This window comes from Mauremys mutica, chromosome 10 (assembly GCF_020497125.1).
Source record: "Mauremys mutica isolate MM-2020 ecotype Southern chromosome 10, ASM2049712v1, whole genome shotgun sequence".
Taxonomy (NCBI): domain Eukaryota; kingdom Metazoa; phylum Chordata; order Testudines; family Geoemydidae; genus Mauremys; species Mauremys mutica.
The window spans coordinates 70,598,284-70,621,065 of NC_059081.1; positions in this window are offsets into that span (position 1 = coordinate 70,598,284).

The window sequence follows — 22,782 nt, forward strand, 5'->3', positions numbered from 1 at the left end:
ACTTGGACTGGAATTCGGAATTGCAGGTGGGCCCAGGTTCCCCCACCAGCCACTGGCAATGAAGCATGGATCCTGGAGTTGGGACTGAAGGCTGCCTGAGATGACGTATGGACAGCTTGTCTGGTGGGTTACCTCAAAAGGGGGATTATAGGGACCTGGATGGGGGGCTGAGTCACAAAGCAGGAACACCCTGAGTCATGGAGAGAGAGGGGGAGGGGGGGTTGTAGTGCAAGCAGCCAACAGAAGAAGAAACCAGATAAGGCAAAAACTCATTCCTAGTGTTACAGGTTTGATCACAGAAACCCCATTGGGAACTGCCAACTGAAGTGCCAAAACTACTTCTGCCCCTGCTTTCCCTGTCAGCTTGGGACTCCAGCACCCTGTCTTGCTGAGCCAGACACGCCCATCTGCTCCAACACAGACCAAGGGTCTGAACCACGTGCCCCAAAGTTGCAGACTTAACTGAAAGCCACTTAATAAGTGTTCCTGTCTTTAACACTCAAATCCCCAACTCCCAATGGGGTCTAAACACCAGATGAATCCGTTTTACCCTGTATAAGCTTTATACAGGGACCTGGATGGGGGGCTGAGTCACAAAGCAGGAACCCCCTGAGTCATGGAGAGAGGGGGGAAGGGGGGCTGTAGTGCAAGCAGCCAACCCTGTATAAAGCTTATACAGGGTAAACTCATACATTTTTTGCCCTCTATAACACTGATAGAGAGAGATGCACATCTGTTTCCCTGCCTCCCCCCCCATGTATTAATACACACTCTGGGTTAATTAATAAGTAAAAAGTGATTTTATTAAATACAGAAAGTAGGATTTAAGTGGTTCCAAGTAATAGCAGACAGAACAAAGTGAATTACCAAGTAAAATAAAATAAAACACACAAATCTAAGCCTAATACAGTAATAAAACTGAATACAGATAAAATCTCACCCTCGGAGATGTTTCAATAAGTTTCTTGCACAGACTGGATGCCTTCCTAGTCTGGGCACAGTCCTTTCCCCTGGTACAGCCCTTGTTCCAGCTCAGGTGGTAGTTAGGAGATTTCTCATGATGGCTGCCCCCTTTTGTTCTGTTCCACCCACGTATATCTCTTTTGCACAAGGTGGGAATCCTTTGTCCCTCTCTGGGTTCCTACCCCTCCTTCTCAATGGAAAAGCACCAGGTTAAAGATGGATTCCAGTTCAGGTGACATGATCACGTGTCACTATAAGACTTCATTGCCCACTGGCCAACACACAGGAATACAAGAAGACTTGCAAGTAAAACAGAGCCATCTACAGTCAATTGTCCTGGTTAACGGGAGCCATCAAGATTCCAAACCACCATTAATGGCCCACACTTTGCATAATTACAATAGGCCCTCAGAGGTATTTCATATTTCTAGTTTCTGATACAAGAGTGGTACATTTAGACAAATAGGATGACCACACTCAGTAGATTATAAGCTTTGTAATGATACCTTACAAGAGACCTTTTGCATGAAGCATATTCCAGTTACATTATACAGGTCTGTTGCATCTTACGCACATTTAACATGCATGATTTCAGCTTTACATGGTCAGCAAAAACAAAACAAAATTTTTACAATTTTAATACTGTACATGTAGTGCGGGCGATTCCACCCGCCATTCAACTCAATGTAATTTTGACTATACGCGGTTTTCGCTTTATGCACTAACCGCGGAATGGAACCCCCGTGTAAGATGAGACTCGCCTGTATTCACACTCATTAGCATATTTTTATAAAATCATATAGAGTGTAACCTCACACCCAGACCTAGGCTTAATGAGGAATGCCTGTGGTGAGTGGCGCCCCTTTACAACTGCATGCAACTACACAGGGATGTGCATTTGAACATTTAAAGGCTACCCACATGGGTTGGTAGGGAACTGATGATATCATTGCTTGGGTGGGTAGGGGCTGTGCATTCCCATATTGTGAGTCACAGGTCCTGGAAGGAGATCCAAGTTCCCCAGCATGCAAAGTCAGTGACTGATTCGTCCATAACATGGCTCCTCTGAGCCTTTCTCCATATAGATTTCACACTGCCATCTACCCCTTGCTACTGTTGCTCCTTTGCTGAGCTCTAGCAAATGTTGGGGTCCTGTAGGTTGGCTTCCCACTGGAGACAAAATCAGTGATGCAGAGTCTAAGTATATCCTTAGTGTATTGGGTTTAATTTGCTCTATGGACCCCAGTCATTGAACAGAGAGAATCACCAACAGCATGAAGGCACTTCCCTCTTCCAGGAGTCCCAGTCCAAACACCAGTGCCTGGTTTCTAGGGAGCAACTCTACCCCAAGAATTGACTCTAATTAGAGCGATCAAGGCAAAGATCAAACACTAGCTGTTTGCAAGAGGTCCCCCAAAAGAACCTACATCACAAAACTAACAATAATCCAGCATGTCTTCAAAGACAAAGACCTTTAGCTGGGCCTTCTGATGATCCCCATCTGCACAGTATTTAGCTGCTGGACTAAATCGGAGCCTTCCCTTCCTCAGCTTTAATTTTAGTCCAAACCTCTGCAACCCAACATGAAACCTGCCTTCCTTTCGAGAGAAGGTTCTTTCTAATCTTGGCAAGATGAGACACACAAAATCAGAAAGCAGCTTCATCAATCAATCAGTCAATGGCCCTGCTAGATCAAACTCCCCTGTGTAAACATCAGAACGTGCTGCTGGTCCATGGTTCTACCTCCACTTGTGCAGTGCACACTTTCCCTGTTTGATATCAGCCCAGTTTGCTGAGTGAGTCTTGAAAGTTTGAATTTGTTTAACATCACGAGACACGGCTCTTGTGTGCCCCAGTGAAACACACATTGAAATTTAGGTGGAGATCTTCTTCAAAGCTGCCTCCAAGTCTTTTATTTAATTAATGGTAACTAAGTGTTCCGCTACCCCAGGCAGCTTTGAAACTAAGAGTAAGGGGTTGATAGGACTGGACTGAGTCAGCATGGTGCAGGCAGAAGTTACATGATTCCCCACAAAGCACTGTTAATGCACCTTGATGCTGAGCCTATCAGAGAGGGCTGCTTCAGTCCAGGGGCCAGACTCATTTGTGACCTGGCCCTTCAGCTCTGGGAAGAGACTGCCAATGTCAAAAGGGAAGCTGGTGTTGCAGTGTGGGGGTTGGGATGAGACCAGAAAACTCATTTTCACTTGTGAGGGAGGCTCAGCTTGCGCTGATTTTAGGTGGGAAGGATGGTTTAGTGGCCAGTGCCCCAAACTGGGCCTCAAGAGTTTTAGGTTCACATCCAGCTCTACCACAAACTTCCTGTATGACAGTGGACAAGTGACTTGATGCACCCTGTGCCTTGGTTCCCCATCTGTGCAATGGGATAGTCCCTCCTTCCCAGGGGTGCTTGCAACTAACAGGAGCTGCTCAAGTGGTGGGGGCCATATATGCATATAGAAGGATTCATCATCTACTTCTGGCAAATTATGGGTTGTCTTCAGGAGCAAAAATTGGTCTGCATTAGCATTCAGAAATGATTTCACTTGAATGCTATCACAAACTTGGCCCACTTGAAAGCCCTTGGCTCTTTTGGGTGACTTCTTTGGTATGTTCTTGGCATCATGAAAGTTGTTTGCCAAGGACTGGTAGGATTTCTAGATCGCCCAATCATTATAGTGCCATGTCTCTTACATAAGTACTTGGTGAAGAACTATTCTCATGGCTTTCCTCCTTGGTGAGGCTTTTTATCAAGGCCCTAGGGTTTTAGCTTGTAATTGAAAACTCAGCATATAGGGCTAGATCCTGGTCCCACTTACATCAGGAGCAAAGAATCTTAGAAGTATTTAGGCACCAAACTCCCTTTGATTTGGGATTGGGACCAAAACCCCTACTGAGTTCAGTGAGAGCAGGAGAAGCCTAAAAAACTGCAAACTCTGGTGTTTGGAGAGTGTGGTGCAATTTGCAAAATAACTCAATCTGGCCTGATGTATTCCTTTGGTGTTATTGGAGTTAGTGGGCATCCATTCTTTGAGAGGAAGCATGGCCTGCAGGTTAAAGGCTTACGATTGGAAGCCTCTTGATAGTAATACTTGGTTACTGCAAATAGTTGGGTTAATTTAACAAGCTCTGGTTTCAGTGAAAGTTATGCATGAATATCTGAGGACAAAACTTTCACACTTGGGAAGTGCCCTCAGATCAAAACATGTCCTATGGCTTTGAAACTGCAACAGGAAACCAGATGGGAGGGAGGTTCTAGGCAGAAGCTGCGAGTGCCTCTCTGGGTCTAAGGGCTCCATTAAGCCTTAGGCACCACAAATCCTGCCTAAGGAGCTGAGCTGAGACCGCTACAAATCTCTGCATGGTGCAGAGCTGAGGTGGCTTAAGCTGAAGCGCCAGAGAGAGCAGTAGCCTCTGGTGTGACCCTCCCTCCCCAGCAGGGGCGGCTCTAGGATTTGCGCTGCCCCAAGCAGGGCGGCACGCCACGGGGGGTGCTCTGGCGGTCACCGGTCCCGCGGCTCCAGTGGACCTCCTGCAGACGTGCCTGGGGACGGTCCGCTGGTCCCGTGGCTCTGGTGGACCTCCCGCAGGCACGCCTGCGGATGCTCCACCGGAGCCGCGGGACCAGCAGACCCTCCGCAGGCATGCCTGCGGGAGCTCCACCGGAGCTGCCTGCTGCCCTCCCGCGGGACGCCGCCCCAAGCGCGCGCTTGGTGCGCTGGGGTCTGGAGCTGGCCCTGCTCCCCAGCAATTAAAGCTGAAATTACTTTGGCTGACTCAGGTAGTAGAGCCCCTGGAACAGCCCGTGCAGTCCAGACCTGCCACAATTCTTGGCCTCCATCTACCCAGAGCAACAAACTGAGTGGGGAAGAGGGAAGTGGCTGGGACGCACTCACAACTGCCAGAGGAGGAGTGAGATTGGGACTATTGCTAAAACACCTGGAGCCTGTTGGGTGTCATACCTAGATTGTGTTTGCTGGTTTTCCCAAGTTTGTTCTGGTGTTTCCCCCTCCTCCCTCCAAAAAAGTTCTCTTTGTTTAACTCCCTGGACTAAGTACTTGCCAGTGGGAGAGTATTGCCTATCAGAGGTGCTCAGCATGGTATATAGCTTCCCAGGTTTCTAGGGGGGCATGGGGTTGAGCCACTGTTTGAGTTTTTAGAAGCAACCCCTAGAAAACTGAACCCAGCTTCTTTTTTGCTGCTGAGAACACCCAGCAGAAGGGTTACACTTATCTTAAGGAGGTTTCTTGATCAGTGTTAGAAGAAATTGATGCTACCTGTGACCCTCTACCACTGTCACAGGGCAGAAGGCACTGTAGAAGTACAAACTATTAATGTGCCTGAGATCACTCATTTGGTCTCTTATGGATTACAAAAGCAAGACTGTCTGTCTGTCTTGTGTTTGTACAGCACCTAGCATAATGGGGTTGCTGGTCCATGACTGGGGCCCATAGGTGCGACTACCATAATACAAATATCTCCATATAACAAAGTACCAGAGCGGGAAGTGCCTAGACTAGGAGATTGCTTGATTAATCGGTTTAGCCTTTAACAATAAACACAGACAACCAGGAAGCAGGTGAGGTATTAAAAGGCCAAAGAGCAGGTGAGGAAGCGACTGTTAATAAAATAAACTCAGAGCCTAATGACCTCATTCACTGGGTCCTTTTTACTTTTGGTGTCTCAGAGTTGAAGGTTCACAGGGATAGAGAAGGAGGGGGCCAAGCCTGCCACTTTAACACAAGGACAACCCCCAGGGAAATGTGCCTGCGGAAAGGCTGTAAAATTGAGCTCTCAAGGTATTCTACTTTAAGCGGTTAAGAGGGAATTGAAATGGCTCATGGGACTCTTGTGGATTCTCTGCACATGGGTAAATCTCATCCTTAATAGAAGAGATGAAAGGCAGTGTGGTCCAGGGGAAATACATCAGGACACCTAAATTCTAATTTGGCTGTGCCACTGACCTGCTGATCTTGAGCAAGTTATTTACCATTCTGGTGCCTCTTTTCCCAGTTTGTCTGTCTTGTAAATGGAGATGGTCAGTTTTTTGACTAAACTTTTTTTGTCAGAAAATGCCCATTTGCCGGAACCAAATTGTTGAAACCAAAACTTTCAGTGGGAAGGTTTCTGAGCTCTAGGATGGAATTTCTGGGAGGGCACGGGAGAGAGAGAATGAACTACCCCAGAAGATCCAATAGTTTGGTGGTTTGGAGTTCAAGGTATGCCTGTGCTGTGAAAGGGGCCGGGAACCCTGTGGCAATGAATCTTAACCCCACGTCTACAGACTCAGACTTGCAGAGTTCACACTAACGGGCTAAAAATAGCCATATAGATATTCTTGCTCAGGCTGGAACTGGGGCTCTGAGAACCACCCCCTTGGTCAGGGTTCAGAACCCAAGCTCCAGCTTGAGTGGGAATATCCATGTATTGGGGGGCGGGATAGCTCAATGGTTTGAGCATTGGCCTGCTAACTCCAGGGTTGTGAGCTCAATCCTTGAGGGGCTGGGGATTGGTCCTCCTTTGAGCAGGAGGTTGGACTAGAAGACTTCCTGAGGTCCTTTCCAACCCTGATATTCTATAGTGTATACATTTAATCACCTGGGATGTGGCAGACTCAGGTTCAAATCACTGCTCTGAATCAGGCAGAGTAAGACTTGAATCTTAGTCTTGCCAGGTGTCTTTCATATATATATATATATATATATATATTTTTTTTTTTGTGAAAGGTCTCAATTTTATCCCAACTGCAGAATAAAACCAAATGCCTAAATCTTTGAATTTTTCGTGAAACAGAATTTGTGTTTTCCAGCCAGCCCTACTTGCAGACAAGGATTGTCTCATACTCTGTATTTATGCGTGAGAGCCTGATCTCAGCTGGTGCCTCTTGGGGCTCAGTTCATTATTTATATTGTAGTAGCATCTGAAGAATAATGTTAACAGAGGAGGGGATGGGTGCTGCACCCCAAACTATAGATAAGACTCAGGAAGTAGACAGAAATAGTCAGTAGACCAAATTCAGACCTAATGTTAGTGAGTATAACTCACTAAAGATGAACCCACTACTGATTTGCCCTGAGTGTTTTTACAGTTAAGTATCCCTGTATTTGGTTATAACACACATCAGGGACAGTCTAAATGGAGTCAGTCTCTATCTCGGCCAAGTGGAAGGAAAGTAGTTGCTACTATGGAAATCTGCCTAGCCAATTTTGTAGTGATAGATGAAACATTCAGTGAGACTTGCTAAAGTAAAACACCCATTGGCTTGTATTAAAGAAGAGAATGAAAGGGGTAAAGCAAAGGGCAGCTATGGCTGAAAACCTTTGATTCAGCAATCTTATTGGTACATACACTGATATTACAGTAGAAACTAAGACATGTTTTCCCAGATGTACACAATCTTATTGGAAGAATTACGGATGCACTGAGAGTGGCTCTGTTGTTAAAGTTAAGAACATAAGAACATAAGAACGGCCGTACTGGGTCAGACCAAAGGTCCATCTAGCCCAGTATCTGTCCACCGACAGTGGCCAATGCCAGGTGCCCCAGAGGGAGTGAACCTAACAGGCAATGATCAAGTGATCTCTCTCCTGCCATCCATCTCCATCCTCTGACGAACAGAGGCTAGGGACACCATTCTTACCCATCCTAGTTAATAGCCATTTATGGACTTAGCCACCATGAATGTATCCAGTCCCCTTTTAAACACTGTTATAGTCCCAGCCTTCACAACCTCCTCAGGTAAGGAGTTCCACAAGTTGACTGTGCGCTGCGTGAAGAAGAACTTCCTTTTATTTGTTTTAAACCTGCGGCCTATTAATTTCATTTGGTGACCCCTAGTTCTTGTATTATGGGAATAAGTAAATAACTTTTCCTTATCCACTTTCTCAACATCACTCATGATTTTATATACCTCTATCATATCTCCCCTTAGTCTTCTCTTTTCCAAGCTGAAGAGTCCTAGCCTCTTTAATCTTTCCTCGTATGGGATCCTCTCTAAACCCCTAATCATTTTAGTTGCCCTTTTCTGAACCTTTTCTAGTGCTAGAATATCTTTTTTGAGGTGAGGAGACCACATCTGTACACAGTATTCGAGATGTGGGCGTACCATGGATTTATATAAGGGCAATAATATATTCTCAGTCTTATTCTCTATCTCCTTTTTAATGATTCCTAACATCCTGTTTGCTTTTTTGACTGCCTCTGCACACTGCGTGGACATCTTCAGAGAACTATCCACGATGACTCCAAGATCTTTTTCCTGACTCGTTGTAGCTAAATTAGCCCCCATCATGTTGTATGTATAGTTGGGGTTATTTTTTCCAATGTGCATTGCTTTACATTTATCCATATTAAAATTCATTTGCCATTTTGTTGCCCAATTAGTTTTGTGAGATCTTTTTGAAGTTCTTCACAATCTGCTTTGGTCTTAACTACCTTGAGTAGTTTAGTATCATCTGCAAACTTTGCCACCTCACTGTTCACCCCTTTCTCCAGATCATTTATGAATAAATTGAATAGGATTGGTCCTAGGACTGACCCTTGGGGAACACCACTAGTTACCCCTCTCCATTCTGAGAATTTACCATTAATTCCTACCCTTTGTTCCCTGTCCTTTAACCAGTTCTCAATCCATGAAAGGACCTTCCCTTTTATCCCATGACAGCTTAATTTACGTAAGAGCCTTTGGTGAGGGACCTGTTAAAGGCTTTCTGGAAATCTAAGTACACTATGTCCACCAGATCCCCCTTGTCCACATGTTTGTTGACCCCTTCAAAGAACTCTAATAGATTAGTAAGACACGATTTCCCTTTACAGAAACCATGTTGACTATTGCTCAACAGTTTATGTTTTTCTATGTGTCTGACAATTTTATTCTTAACTATTGTTTCGACTAATTTGCCCGGTACCGACGTTAGACTTACCGGTCTGTAATTGCCGGGATCACCTCTAGAGCCTTTTTTAAATATTGGCGTTACATTAGCTAACTTCCAGTCATTGGGTACCGAAGCCAATTTAAAGGACAGGTTACAAACCTTAGTTAATAGTTCTGCAACTTCACATTTGAGTTCTTTCAGAACTCTTGGGTGAATGCCATCTGGTCCCGGTGACTTGTTAATGTTGAGTTTATCAATTAATTCCAAAACCTCCTCTAGTGACACTTCAATCTGTGACAGTTCCTCAGATTTGTCACCTACAAAAGCCAGCTCAGGTTTGGGAATCTCCTTAACATCCTCAGCCGTGAAGACTGAAGCAAAGAATCCATTTAGTTTCTCCGCAATGACATTATCGTCTTTAAGCGTTCCTTTTGTATTTTGATCATCAAGGGGCCCTACTGGTTGTTTAGCAGGCTTCCTGCTTCTGATGTACTTAAAAACATTTTGTTATTACCTTTGGAGTTTTTGGCTAGCCGTTCTCCTCTTTGGCTTTTTACACCAGGGTTTTCCTTTTAATGGCACCTTTGCACTCTTCTTAGAGAGAGAGAGATGAATCTCATTCTGGAATATATAGCCAGTGATGGCTGAATATCAGATGCTTATCTGAACCTCCTGTGTCTGAAAGTTATGGGTGGAAACATGAAGAAGCTTTCTCATTTTTAAAAAAAAATCCGGTACTTCCTGCTTCTGAAGAGGTCAAAAATGCTATCACAGCAACACTTATCTTCCTCTTCTGGCTGGAACCAGGAAGTACAGAAGCAAGTAGCTATGAGACAATGAAGACAGTAGCTGCACTTTGACCCTCCAGAATAATTTGGTTTGAGTTTTTTGGGCAAAAGTTAGGGCCGGATGGAAAACAGTTCCGTTTCACTGAAAAATTTAAAATTTTTGAGTTTTGTTTTTGTTCTGGTATAGAATGAAAATCAAACCTTTTGAAATTGTTCATGAATATACAGGAGAGCAAGAGAGACCCTGGCCTAGCCAAGAACTAGAGCCCTCACCTGGGATGGGGAAACCTACATCCAAGTCCTTGCTCTGCCTGAGTCAGAGTAAAGACTCGAACCTGGGCCTGCCACATCCTGGGCACATGCTCTAACCAGACTGTAGAGCCAAGTCCCTCTTCTTGAAACCCTTCTACTTGGTATAAATAATTAAGTATTCAGTGATCCAGTGCCAGCTAGAGCATGGTACTATGGCCTGGGGTTTCGGGGCATTTACTGCTGATATGAGCCCCTGCTCCAATTCCTCTCTTTGCCTGATTGAGGGGTGGGAGATGAACCTGTGCCCTAACCAGCATGCTACTGAATAAGGTTCTCTGACTTGAGGAAACTAGAAAAGCAACATACCAAGATACAAAAATCTCAGAAGGGATGAGTGGAACACGATTAGATTTCCTGGACCAAAGTCTTAGTAGAGGAGCCAAATATGTTAAACCAAGCCAAGTTCATGAGTGTCCTCTGGGATCTAGTAAGAAATCACAATAAATTTGACATTCTCATGAGGCTGTATTAAGTATTGGAAGAAGCAACCCACATTCTGGACTCTACTGAAGTTGACTTTTAGGGAATGTAGAATGCCTCAGGGATTGTATAATGTCTGGGAAATCTATTGAGGAAAATAGGAAGTATTTAGAGCAATGGTCAAAGACACAATGAATGAAATTCTTCCCCCCATTAACTGCCTCCAACTGCATGCTTAAAATACACCATCCAAGGCATGCCGTGTAACATTCAAAAAATGTGCTCTGTTGTCTTATGAATTAAGCATAGGCAACAACAGGAGACTTTTAAAATATATGGATGAACTGGTAAATGGGTAAGATGATGGGAGTTTTTAAAAGAGAGTGAAGCAAATATATCATCAAAAAACCTCCACTGAATTAAGGAAACTTCAATTTGCAACTATTTATTTGTATTATCCTAGCACTAGGAGCCCCAGTCATAGACTTTTTCAAATGCTTTGAAAGAAAACAGATCTTCAGCACGTCAGCCCTTCAGGACACTTTTCTGTGTTTGTACATCACCAAGCATAAATCCCAGCTAGGTCTTTAGGGGCTACCATCATATAAGTATTTAATAAAATAACTAGGGGTGCCTGTGGTGTGTTAGAAGTAGCTGAAAGAAATGCAGGATAGTAGATAAAAGAGGACAATACTTTGTTTCACATTGGTTCCAACACAAAGTATTCTACACTGTCGTGTGAAATAACCTAAAACCTGGTCTAATGTAGGCAGCCATAAGAATGAATTACTGATTATTCCAGTGCTGTTAACTGGGGGACCAAAGCCTGAGAAGTCGCTTGCTAGACTGGAAAGGGCTGGTGTCAGGACACAGGGCACTGAGTGTCAATGGAGGATCTCCCAATTTATGCTGGTGTGGAGCTGAATAGAATTTGACCTTCTGATTCTATTCCCCACAGTGGTGTAAATCAGGAGTAACTCCACTGAAGTCCATGGGCCAGATTTTGCCAGCATCACTAGTGTTTGCTACTATCCTGAAAATGTGCAATAGACCCACTGTTGCCAATAGAGCTGAGGGTGGAATTTGGCCCAGTAGTCACCCCAGTGGAAATGAGAACTGAATGAGGGGCAGTGCACTCAGTCCCTGGGAGAATGCTGCACAGTTATGTGACACCCTGGAGGCCTGCCCAGCGCCGGTGCCACTGAGCTTCAGAGAAGAAGATCCATCCAGCTTTCCTCAGCCAGTAGGACAACTGATAGAACCTGGAACCTTTGCTAGCGAGTGTGGCAATGAGGATGGGGCAAATTGGAGCTCTGACTGGAGTTACTGCATCAGAGACCAAACTCTGACCCATTCACTTCAGTGGTGTTACTCCTGATGGATGCCAGAGTAATGAGATCTGAATCCGGCCTTTATGTCCCTCGAGCACGTCCCTCCTTCCCCACGTGTCTAGAATAACTGTTCAAATAACAAGCTCCATCGGGCTCCTCCTTCAAGAAATATCTTAATCCCTACCGGCTCCATGGTGTGCTCCAAGTGTAGAGACACACCCCATACACACACACCCTGCTTCACTTTTGGAATCCTTGTCCAGCTCAGTTTCTCCTGCCTCGGCTGCAATACGTAGAGTTACAGGGCCCGATTCTGCCTCCCATACTCACTTTGCGTAGTTCCTTATTCTTGGAGTAGCCCAACACAGTCAGTGGGACCACTCAGTGAGGTCTGGCTGGCAGGGTGGAGTTCTAACCCTTTCAGGTCAGGAAAGTTACTTGTCTAGCACAGCTGTCCTGGAGTACAGAGACGGAGTGTTACCTTTCTTGTACTGAGCAGTGAAGTAACGATTTCCTAAAGGAAATAATACAGAGATTTAGCCATATTGATACTGGGCTAGGTTCTGAGCTCAGTCCCCCTTGTGTAAATCCAGAGAGGCTCCATGGAGTTGCTCAGTGAAATTATTCCAGATTTATGCTGCTAATGAGCAGATTTTGGCCTTCTGACTTGGAACAAAAATTCTATAATAGACTTTGCTATCTATCTGTTCTGGGGCTTTCTGCGGTACCCATCAGGCTCCTTGGCAAAGGGTCCCTGGTTCTTTGCAAATAACTCTCATCACAGACCAGACAAGCTCAGTAAACCAAACACATGTTTTACAGGATATTTATCCATGCAGAGTAGCATGTCAGGTATCTGCACAGAGCTCGTAACTTGTCAAGACTCATAATCATTGTGAGATGTATGAAGGGGTAATATTTAAGGACTAATATTGAAAGTATGGCTTATGGACTCAGTAAAAATTGGTCACTAGGGTAGAGGATCTCAATGGAAAACCATTCAAGCAAGAGGGAGTTGTCACCTGTTCCTAGTCAGTGGCAAAGTAATGCAAGATTCTGTCTTCTACCCTTGCCACATTGAACAACAGTCAATGGAAAAGCATCAAGGACAATTGCAAACTATTGAAAGCACTCGGCAGTGAAAAGTAACATTACAGCAGGCAGGAGACCTTCCTGGCTATGAATTAAAGAGAAAAGACTGCTTCAGTGTGGGGAAAGGCACCCTGGATCCATTTACTAAGGAAACCCCTTTAAGGAGCGAGGGGCTTCCATGAACATTTGAATCCTGGTTCTTGTGAAATTAGTCAGCTCTGCAACTGACTGATCTTTGGGGGTGAAGCCTACTTTATTAGACAGGAAAGGTAACTACCGATATGTGTAGATCCTGTTTTATGACTTTTGTTTCCATCACTTTCACTTCTGGTTAAATCTTTATTCTTTCTTAAATGAACCTACTTTTAGTTTGTTATGAGGGCTCACGAGTGCTGTGTGGTACACAGGAGTGGTGGGTTTAAGGCAAAACTGGCACACTGCTCCTTTGGGGGCAGAGGATCTGGAATTTCTGTGAGGAGACAGTGTCAGGGACTGCATATAAGAGGGGAGTGAATCAAAGGGACTCAGGGATTAGGATGCACCTCTTAACTTGCAAGACAAAGTTAGGGCTGGCATAGCCCAGAGGCGAGTGCTTGAATGGCTGAAAGGCTGGTGGTGCTAAAGAGCTGACATCCAGCTACCACAAGCAAGACTCCCTCTCACTGGAGGCAGCAGGGGAGGAGTAACGTATAACTAAGGCTAAGATTTAGTCACTGGTATTTTTAGTAAAAGTCATGAGCAGGTCATGGGCAATAAACAACAATTAACGGACTGTGACCTGTCCATGACTTGTACTATAAATACCCCTGACTAAATCTTAGCTGCTGCAGTGGGGGAAGAGCTGCTGACGCTGCTCTGGGGGAGGGGCTACTGTAGTACACATGGTAATCAGATATCTCGTCCAATGCACAGCAGCTAAATTGGCTCATATAAATGTAACTTATTCACTTGAATAAGACTCTTGTGCATCCCTTCATCTAAACAGACGTTACTCTACTCTGTCACCATTCTGAATGGTTCTGCACTTCTTTGCGCGTGGTGACTCAGCAGCAAGAGTAGCCCTATGTACTGATTCTTCTTCCTGGGAATTCAGATCCACTAGTAACTAAGGGCCAGACTTTTAAAGGTATTTAGGCACCTCAGGTACAGATAGGCACCTTGTGGGATTTTTAGAATCACCTAGACTGTTACAGATTGCCATGAGAGTTAGGCGTCTAGGTGCTTTTGAGAATCCCACTGGGCACCTTTCTGCATTGTAGGTGCCTGAATCATAGGACTGGAAGGGACCACGGGAAGTCATCTAATCCAGTCCCCTGTACTCCTGGCAGGACTAAGGATTATACCTTTAAATCTCTGGCCTTACGTGTCAACAAGAATGATTGATTTGCCTCAAAATCACTCTGTAAAAATTAGGTTTATCCCAATATCAACCTCCATACAAAATGACTGTACATTCTTGGGTCATTCCCATGAAAGATGCACTACTGTGTCCCTATTGGCAAAATATCTGACCTGCATCCAAGTTCAGAAACTTGCTCTAAACACAGATTTACATTGTTTTCTCAATATTTACTACTGTGGGGCCTTCAAATGGGACATGCAAGCACTTCAATAAATGAACTGCAGCGTATGTAACCACTGCGTATGTAATCACTTCTGCAGCCCGCCCCCACCCCCACCAAATGTCATTTTATAACTAGGCTTGGCAGGATGAGACTTATTGGTAAATATGGGTAAACATCAATTTTACCAAACACACAATCTGATGAAAAAATATTTCTATGAATGATGATCAAACTGACAAATAAAGAAAGACAAACGCTGCTTGAAAACTTATTATATTTAATTTCACGATATTAACTTTATATATTTTGGTGTGTGCTGTTGACAATTTGTGTTTTTAAATTATAAAACTTTAACGTTTTATTTCTGACTATTGTCTGACCCCTACCACTGTCCAATTCCCCTCTCCATAAATTTGCACAACTGTGAACATTTAAATCAATAAAAATATAAAAAATGCTTAATATCTATCCATCAAAATTATTACAAAAGATTGAAATCTGCCAAGTTGATTTATAATTTACTAGAGCACAGTTCTGTACTGAAAATGGACTCTGACAATGGTATGGTAGGGTTCCACAGCTATTGTCTCTAAATGATTTCATATCTAATGAGCTGAGTTGACAATTCAAAATATTTTAGTTTCTAGCTTCCAGCCCCACAAATTCAACCACTGAAGGCTTAGACAAAGCCATCCCTTGGGTAGGGCAAATTGGGGTGACCGCTCTGGGTCCTGCACTTTTGGGGGGCCTCGTTGGCCGGTGTGATTGGCCAGCGCAGTCAGTCCTGGAAGACATAGGCGCAGGAACTAGGGGCATGGGGGATGCTGCAGCACCCACAGGGTCCTGGCTGCTGGCCCTGGGCTCCTGGCTGCTGCCCTATATGCCCAGGGATCTGCTGCTGCCCCGTGCCTGGAGCTTTGCTCTGGGGCCAGGGGGAGGGGAGACAGGGGTAATAGGGCTGGCTTTCAGAGCGAGACCCCCAAGCCGGCAGGGGCTGATTTTTCCCAGGCCCCACACCCCCCTAAGGATGGCCCTGGCCATAGAAATGATTGAAAATTGTGTATCTTCCATAGAGTAGTTTTAGTTCCATTGACAGACATGGGGACTACATGGGTGTAACAGCGGAGGATTTAGTAGAAAGCTGTGTGATAATAAAGACGAGGAATCCTTATCCTGCTCATTCTCTAGGTTATGCTGGTTCTTCTAACACTAATAAAAAGCAGTAAACTGTTTCCTGTCAGGATATGGGAGACAGGGTAGTCAGGCAATATTTCTTATTGGACCAACTTCTCTTGGTGGAAGGAACAAGCTTTTGAGCTACACAGAACCCTTCCTCAGATTTGGGGAAGGTAACCAGAATGCCCAAGCTAAATACAAGTGGGACAGAATGTTAAACATGAAGGTTTCTCACATGCTGTAGGAGATCACTTCAAATGAAGTGTGCAAATAAAGGTTAGCAGGGGCAGTGTAGAGTGTGTTACAAATTGTTGTAATGAGACATAAAAAGAGTGTCTGTGTTGAGTCCATGGTTTTTAGGGTCTGGCAGAGTTATGAATCTAAGCTCCTAGGCTCATCTTTTTGAAGGTGTTGTTGGGGTTCCTTTGAGGACTAGGACTGAAAGGTCAGATGTGGAGTGATCGCTCTGTGAGAAGTGTTCACCCATGGGTGATAGGGTTTTTGTCTCATGATTTTTCTGGTTTCACCCACTTAGTTGTTTGGGCATTTGACGCACTGGGGGAGGTACACCACATATTGTGTTAGGCATGTATTGGACAGATGGATCTTGAAAGGTATGTTGGGAGAGGGGGTATTGATCACTGAAGAATTGAAGAGGTGAAGATCTGTCAGTAGGTTTTGTGTCTGGTGCTGCTTTGAGTTGGTGTGAAGCCAGAATGGGAAGGGGATAGGAAAGATTTTTCATGCTGTGCTCCCTATCAAGTATGGGTTGCCATTGTCTGATACCCCATATTCTTTATAGTGTGAGGTGGTAGGTGACAAATTAGGGTGTGTGGCCAGCAAGGTTTTATCTGTATTGAAGCAGGTTCTCTTGAGGTATTTGGGTGCCCCATTCTATGATGTGATCTGTTTCCCTGAAGTGTCCTTGCTTGGTGAAGGTGGTTTTTAATGTGTTTAGACATGTATCTAATGATACTGCTAGAATCTTTCAGGAAGGCATAAAGGGAGACTGCCAGGCTGCGGAAGACAGTTAAAGAAATGGAGGTTCAGGTAATCTTTGGTGGGATGCTACTTGTCCCTACAGAAGGAAAGCGAAGGCAAGACAAGATTATGATGCTCAACAAATGGCTCAGACAATGGTGGTGTAAAGAGGGCTTTGCAATGGTCAGCCACTGGAAAGCATTCATGGACAGATGACTGTACTCTGGGATGGACTCCATCTCAGTAGGGAGAGAAATAGACTTCTGGGATGGAAGTGGGCACAACTGATTAAAATACCTTTAGGGACTCAGGGGAGATGGTTGGGAGATGTGCATGTAATCGCTATACCTGATTCTAATATTGATCAGAAGAAAAATAGAGTGAGAGAATACAACAACAGAGAAAGGAACAACCGAAGGTAGGAGAATAGTGCCAATGACATCAACAGTCCAGCAGGTGATACCAGCAGTAAAATGACTCTACTGGATGTGATAGCTGACAGATTTCTTCACCAAATAGTCACTGAACCAACACGAGGGGATGCCATTTTAGCTTTAGTATTGGTAAGTAGAGTAGCAAGGACCTCATAGAAGAACTTAGTGCAGAGGAAACCTTGGTTCAAGTGATCATGAGCTAATTCAATTTAAATGGAAGGAGAAACAGGATAGGTCTGCAACGAGGGTCCTTGATTTCAAAAGGGCAAACTTAAAAAGTTAAGGGAGTTAGTTAGGGAAGTGAACTGGACAGAAGAACTCAAGGATCTGACTGTGGCGGAGGCATAGAATTAATGTAAGTCAAAGTTGCAGAAGCTCTCTGAAGCTTGGATCCCAACCAAGGGGAAAAAAATTGTAGGGAAGGGTTGCAGACCAAACTGGATGAGCAAGCATCTCAGACAGGGTATTGAGAGAAAGCAGAAAAAGGAATGGGAGATGGGAAGGATCAGCAAGGAAAGCTACCTTTTGCAGGTCAAAAAGTGTAGGGGGAAAAGTGAGAACTACCAAAAGCCAAGCGCAGTTGGACCTTGCAATGGCAATTAAAGCCCATAATAAAAGGTTCTATAGCCATCTAAATAAAAAGAAAGCAAGGATGGGAGAAGTGGGACTGCTAAACACTGACGATGGGGTGAGACTAAAGATAATCTAGGTATGGGCTAACACCTAAATGAACACTTTGCCTCAGTTTTTAATAAGGTTAATGAAGTCCTTGGGGGGCAGTGGCAGGGTGGCTAATGGAAATGAGATGTGGAAGATGAAATTACCACATCCGAGGTGGAGGTCAAACTCAGACAGTTTAATGGGACCAAATCAGGGGGCCTGGATAATCTCCATCCAAGAATATTACGGGAACTGGCACATGAAACTGCAAGCCCAATAGCAAGGATTTTTAATGAATCCGTAAACTCGGGGGTCATAACCTGTGACTGGAGAATTGCTAATATAGTACCTATTTTTAAGGAGGGAGTGGGAGAGGAAGTGATCCAGGAAACTACAGGCCTGTTAGTTTGATCTCAGTTGTACGCAAGACCCTGGAACAAATTTTGAAAAAGAAAGTAGTTAAGGGCACAGAGGTAAAACTGGGATAAAATACAATATGGTTTTACAAAAGTAGATCATGCCAGATCTACCTGATCTCTTTCTTTGAGATGATAACTGATTTTTTTTAAGACCACAGAAATGCAGTAGCTCTAATCTATCTGGATTTCAGTAAGGCATTTGATATAGTTCCACATGGGAAATTATTAGTTAAATTAGAGAAAATGGGGATTAATACAAGAAAAGTGGATACGGAACTGGTTAAGGAGCAGGCTACAATGGCTTATCCTGAAAGGTGACCTGTCAGGCTGGAGGGAGGTTACTAATGGAGTTCCTCAGAGATCGGCCTTGGGACTGATCTTGTTTAACATGTTTATTCATGACCTTGGCACAAAAAGTGGGAGTGTGCTAATAAAATTTGCAGATGACACAAAGTTGGGAGGTATTCCCAATACAGAGGAGGATCAAAATGTCGCATAAGAATGTCCGGAGGACCTTGAAAACTGGAGTAATAGAAACGGGATGAAATATAATAATGCAAAGTGTAAGGTCATGTACTCTAGGGACTAACAAGTTTTCCTGTAAGCTGGGGCCATATCAGTGTGACACAATAGAGGAGGAGAAAGACCTGGGTATATTGGCTATGACCTGCCAACGTGATGCAGCTGTGAAAAAGGCTAATGCGATCCTAGGATGCAATAGGGGAGGTACTTCCAGTAGAGATAGGGAAGTGTTTTTGCCGTTATACAAGGCACTGGTGAGACCTCATCTGGAATACTGTGTGCAGTTCTGGTCTCCCATGTTTAAGAAGGATGAATTCAAACTGGAACAGGTTCAGACAAGGGCTTCAAGGATGATCCGAGGAATGGAAAACCTACTCAGCTTGATTAGTCTAACCAAAAGCTGAGGGGAGATGTGATTTGCTCTCTATAAATACACCTGAGGGATAAATACCAGGAAGGGAGAGGAGTTATTTAACTTAAGGGCCAATGTTGATACAAGAACAACTGGATATAAACTAGCCATCAGCAAGTTTAGGCTTGAACTTAGATGATGGTTTTGAACCATCAGAGGAGTAAAGTTCTGGAACAGCCTTCCAAGGAGAGCAGTGGGGGCAAAAAACCTAACTGATTCCAAAACTGAGCTTGATAAGTTTATGGCTGGAGATGGGACACAAATGGGAGGGCTCTGGCTTACTGCAGAGAATTCTTTCCTAAGTGGCTGGCTGGTGGGTCTCGCCCACATGCTCAGGGTCTAACTGATCGCCATATTTGGGTTCAGGAAGGAATTTCCCCCCAGGTCAAATTGGCAGAGACCATTGGGTTTTTTGCCTTCCTATGCAGCATTGGGCAGGGTCTAGAACTAGAGTAAATGGTGGATTCTCTATAACCTAGTCTCTAAATCAGTCAGTAACTCAGCCAGAGGTTAAGGGTCTGTTACAGGAGTGGGTGGGTGAGGTTCTGTGGCCTGGAATGTGCAGGAGGTCAGACTTAGATGATCATGATAGTCTCCCTACTGGCCTAATATTCTGAGTCTGTGTATTCTGGACTTTCTCCTCAGAACATTTTCTGTGGTATCTGAGTGACAGATTTCTTGGTGTGTTTGGAGTGGTTGCTGGATCTGTGGAGGTAAATGTGGTGACTCGTGGATTTCTGGTCTATAGCCATCTGTAGGGTTCTACTGATGAAGTTGATTGTGGTGTCTAGGAAGTTGCTGCTGCTGTGGGAGACATCCTAGTACTCACACTGTTCAAGTATTTGTACAAAAGTGTTTGTTAAATATAAAGGTTATAGTGGGTGAGGCAGAGGCAAATTAAGATTCCTGGGGCCCTGGGCCAGAGGAAGTGGGGGCCCTGCCCTCATTCCACCCCTTCTGCCTGCGGCCCCACCCACAGCCCCACCCCTTCCTGCCCTTCCTGGGGGTTGTCCCCCCCATTCTGCTGCCCCACTGCAGCACTGAAACCCCTTTTGCTTCTTTCTGTCCCTCGCCCACTGTGGCCCCAAGACTGGAGAAGCTCTGTCCCCGTGCTACAGCCCTGGGGCGCAGTGGGGAGCAAGAACTCCTCAATCCCAGGTCCACAGTGGGGTCCAGGTGCTGGGGCTTCCCCCGCCACCCCTCACACTTCTACGAGGGACCATGGTTAGGGCACTGGGGCTTCTCCCGCCCGCTGCTTCTGCTGGAGAGGGGGTCGGGCACAGGGGTTTCCCCTGCTGCCCTGAGGCTTCTGCCAGGGATGGGTTGGGGGTGCTGGGGCTTCTCCCACCAGGGGGCTTCTGCTGGGGACAGGGTCAGGGGTCGCTGTGGGGGGGGAAGGCTTCCCCTGTCCCACAGCTGCTGCCGGGGATGGAGTTGGGGGGCCAGTGGGGGGTGGGGGCTTCCCTGTCATGTGGCTTTTGAATGGACAGGGTCAGGGGCTGTTGGGGGGGATTTTTTCTTGGGACTTGGCCAGGACCCCTGGGTACGGTCCCATCGGCCCAGTAGCTAATCCACCACTGGGGTGAGGATGAAGTGGATGAGCTTGCTGATGTATCTGGGGTGGATTTCCAAGCCTTGTACATTTTCCTGTACAGTTTGAGGCAGGCAGCAATGCCATCAGGGTGGGGGATGTTGGTGTAGAGAGAGATGATATCCAGGGTGGCAAGGATGGTGTTCTGGGGGAGGGAAAGCAGATCTGACTTTTTCTAGGCAAAGGGAGCCGCTTGAGTAAGATGGGGCCATGTCTACACAGAAACGATACTCTGTCCTCAGTGAACCACAACACCGATGCCTTTCAGAGTATCCACCCCACATCCAGCAGCCTTGAAAACAACGCACCCATCACTTTGACAGCAACAGCAGCCAGTGCTTTTTGTTTCATTTTGTGATCCGTTGATGTTTCAATTACAAACCCTATTGTTAAGTGTTTAATGCTGCTATTTTAAATGGCATCCGGCTGTGCTGCAGTTTAAAAAAAAAAAGACAAAACTCCTTAAATCAAAGGGGAAGTTACACAGCTGAATACAAAGAAAATAGTTTGGTTTGATTTCCTCCCCCCAGGGCTTTAGCTAAAGCATTTGTAATGTTCCAAACCTGAGTTTTTGCTGACACGTACACTTTTCGGTTGACTGACCTTGCCTTTTGCATATTTCTAAAAAAACCGACAAGGTACCAGCGAGTTATTTAAGTTGATAAAGTCCCTCCTACCCATGCACAGTAGTCACTCTCCATAACTATTTTTGTAATGTATCAATTAAAGGCTAATAGTAGCCTTGCACTCTTTCAGGCAGGAATCTGATCCCCAAGTGGATAAACCAGGCGAGCAAAGGAAAACAGCACTAGGTGACTATTATCTTTAATAAGGGAGGTTTAACCACTGTTCTTTTTAAACTCAAGGGCACATCAGTTTGCGGGAAAATGGCTGTTTCACTCCTGGCTCTTAAAGGTCAGTAACCTGTTGGATTATGCAAGGTAGAAATTAAATTTCAACAGAAATTTAACCTTAAGAAATGGCTTAATTGGGAAGTTAGATCTTTTCCCATTGAACACTCTACGGTAGGAAAAAATACTTCACGTTGCAACAGCTTTGCCGTTGGGCCCAGGATGTGCTATATCAGAGGAACTTGCGCTATCTTAGACTAAGCCCCACAAATTAGTAGACACATCTCATGGATACCTTGTCTGCACAACTGGGATTGGCAGGCCATCCCCTCCCCATCACAACATCCCTTTGGTAGCCAATAACATGAAGACAGCATTAGGGAAGCATTTGAGCTTCTCCTAATGTGATTTAGCTGCTGGAAACAAGGATGAGATCAGCACCACGTGACCCATCAGTACTACGCAGACCCATCAGCAAGCTGTTTCAAATGAAGACCAAGGAAGCCTTCCTAGGATACTTTAAGAGAAGAGACCATGGGCAAGGTTCTGTGTGCTGATCAGGCAGTGTAAAGGGAGCAGCAATCACTGGGACATCCCTTGCTGGAGATTCCCCAGGGTAGGGTGAATCCCTCTACTTCCTCACAGCCCTGGTACAGAAGACATGTGGAAGGGAAGAAAGAGGGGTGGAGCAACTAGAATGAGTTGCACTCTGGCCATTTCCAGATGAGTTGCATGGTCCCTTGGGGACTATAATCATCTGGCTAAAGGTAGAGCAATCCTCAGGCTGCTCCAACCTGTGCAATGATTTGAGCTTGGACAACCAGTGATAGCCGGCTCCCTGCCCACCCCGAAGCTCTGCTGTGCCCATCTTCAGTCTGGACCCATGTTTTTTGCTGAATAAAGTACACTTGTTATAATAAATGGGACTATATCAACTGACTGCTCTTGGCTATACTGAGCCAATCAGAGTAGTCTTAGACAGAATTTGGGTGTTTACACATTCATTGTAGGGAAACAAATTCTAGTAGATATGAAAAAATTTCAGGCAGTATTAATACAGCCCAGCTTTAATATTTCAAAATAAACAAAAAAATACAAACTGCCCTCTCCCCAAAAGTGGAGATATTTCAACTCACAGGTGCTCTAAAGAGATTCTGCAGCACTACAGAGATTCTTCCCAGTATTTGACACATATCAAGTCATCTTCTCCTGATGTTCACAATACAAAGGACTTGTACTTGGAGGGAAGGAGGGGAAAATGGATTAGAAATATTCATGAATACACAAACCTCTGATGACATTCTGGATCAAAATGGAGAAAAATCTGTATTTCCAAACTAAAATTAGGGTTTGAAATACAGTGAAATTGCTTGAGCCTGTATATGTCAATG